Here is a 2594-nt window from a genome sequence, read left to right as displayed (position 1 = left end):
TATAGTTTTGAATTGTAATATGGAAATGGGTTTGTGACACTGAAAGATATTTTATTAGCAAATGAGGAGCTATCAGGACGAGAAATAGAATATATTTGTGAAATAAAGTAAGAATCTAATTTTCGGAATAATATGTGTATTCTAGACACGATAATTATTTGGTAATGAAATGAGGGAAATTAGGGTTACCCGAAGTTTAATTATTATGGTTATTAATGGCTAAATCGGAACATGGTAATTGGAATTAAGTAAAACTTAAAAAACAGGATTTGGATATGTATAAGTAAAATTTTACTGATAAATGTATTGATTGATTGAGCTCTATCTAGAAATGTATTAACTTGAATATGATATAAAAATTAAGGGAAATAGAGAGGGAACCTTTAATGAGGTAACCTGAGATATATATGAATGATTCTGTTATTGGATTTTTGATTACCCTATCACCACGCTGCTTCCTAATTACTTGGATGTAAAAATTGAAAAATTAATAAAACTTGTTTAAAAAAAAAAAGAACTGGTGGTTCGCGTGCTGTTATATTGGGGCATGCGAAACAGTGCATTTGCCAGGAAGTTTATATTTGCACAATATTGGAAGAATAAAAAAATACCACCAGAAGAAGAAATAATAAAAAAAATTAGACTGTGCGGAAATGGACAGACTTACTTTAAGGTTGAAAGAAAAAGAACGGAATATTTTCAAACTTCAATGATTAGATAAAAGATTTAGGGATTAGGAATTTAATTTGTATTAGTGAATAAGATACTCAGACAACACGTTTTGTTGAATAATTATTATTGAACTCTGTTTTAAAAATAATAATAAAACTTTAATAAAAAAACAAAAACAAAAGCCTCTCCCTATCTCTCTTCCTCACCCTTCTCACAAAGCCTCTCCCTCCCTCTCACCCTTCTCACAAAAGCCTCTCCATCTCTCTCTTGCCCGTTTCATAGAAGCTGCTCCCTCTCTCACCCTTTTTCACAAAAGCCTTTCTCTCTCCTCACCCTTCTCACAAAAGTCTCTCTCTCCCTCACCCTTCTCACAAAAGCCTCTCAACTCTCTCAACCTTATCACAAAAGATTCTCCCTCTCTCTTCCTCACCTTTCTCACAAAAGCCTGTCCCTCTCTCTTTCTCTCCCTTCTCACAAAAGCCTCTTCCTTTCTCTCTTTCTTGCCATTCTCACAAACGCCTCTCATCCTGTCTCTCTTCCTCACCCTTTTCACAAGAGCGTCTCCCTCTCTCTCACCCTTCTCAGAAAAGCCTGTCCCTCTCTCTCGCCCTTCTCACAAAAGCCTCTCCCTTTCTCTTTCTCACCCTTCTCACAAAAGCCTCTCCTTGTCTTGTTGTGGGGTTTATGCTTGGAATTAGGTCCTAAAGATGCTAAATGTTGATCATCTTTCCCCCATCCTCAATTTTAGTTTAAGGCCCCTCTGATAATTATAGTCAGTCGTTTTCCGAATGCATTCTTTCCGGTTGTGAGGTCCAGCCCATCCCTTGCCAGTAGCCCTTCATGTAGGTAATGCAGACCATGATGTAGGAATCAGAAGTTCTCTTGGTGGCACCAACCCTTAATAGAGTGCTTCATTTCTAAAATCCTTTGTTCCCTCATTGGATGTTGACCTTTTTTTAGATGAAAACACCACTTGAGTTCCTAACTCAACTTTCTTACCAAGCTGCTCATCGTCTCTTGATATCCTGATTTACTGAAGGCAGGACAAGAAGCAATGGATGAAAACTAATCAAGGAGAGAAGCAACCTAGAACTAAGGAGAAATTTCCTGATAGAACAGTTAGCCAGTGGAACAGCTTGCCTTCAGAAGTTGTGGGTGCTCCAACATTGGAAGTTTTTAATTATTAAGAATTAAGAATACATTATGCATTACTATTGCATAATTACTACAGTGCCAGTAACACTCACCGAAATACAGCTAAAGTATGATATACATTTTACTTTTGGAAATGTAATAGCAAGCAAATTACAAACCTCTCCTAAACCTTTTCAAGGCTTATGAGAATTTGGATTAGCTAATTTACAGAGGGAAAACTGGGAAAACTTTGTTTCCAAAAGATAAAGGTATATCTGTAGCTATACAACCCAAGCCTACTCATCTTATGATGATTGCTTATTAATTTTCCTGTTTACTACAGTATTGATCTTAGCCACCAAAGTTTGTATCATAATAGACATGCCAGCATTTTGTCAAGCTTCATAGAAAGGAATATGCAGGAAGCTTAGTTGATAAAAACTCAGATCCTATAGCAATATTTATTTATTAGATTTTTATCTTACCTTTATTACTTAATAATAATTCAAGGCAGCGGGACTTCCGGCTGTGACGTCATCGTGGAGCGGGTGAAGGAATAGATCTCTGTTCCTAAATCCCGGGAAATCTACGCTAAGAGCCCAGAAAGGGCTTTGCCGATCCCGGAGAGATTGGTAAACTAAAGAGGAAGCTTCAGAGAAGCCGGGTGGAACGCAAACACCCGAGCAAACCGGAGCTGCACTCTTAAAATTGGCGGAGAAGAAGCCGGTCTTTAAGGCCGGCCTGGAGCGATGGCGGCAGTCTGAGAGGGAAGCGAAAAGTGGAACTGA

Source organism: Protobothrops mucrosquamatus, unplaced genomic scaffold (genome assembly GCF_001527695.2).
Source record: "Protobothrops mucrosquamatus isolate PMUCROS unplaced genomic scaffold, P.Mucros_1.0 scaffold1988, whole genome shotgun sequence".
Lineage (NCBI taxonomy): Eukaryota > Metazoa > Chordata > Lepidosauria > Squamata > Viperidae > Protobothrops > Protobothrops mucrosquamatus.
The sequence above is the reverse complement of the archived record's forward strand: the minus strand, read 5'-3'. Positions refer to the sequence as shown.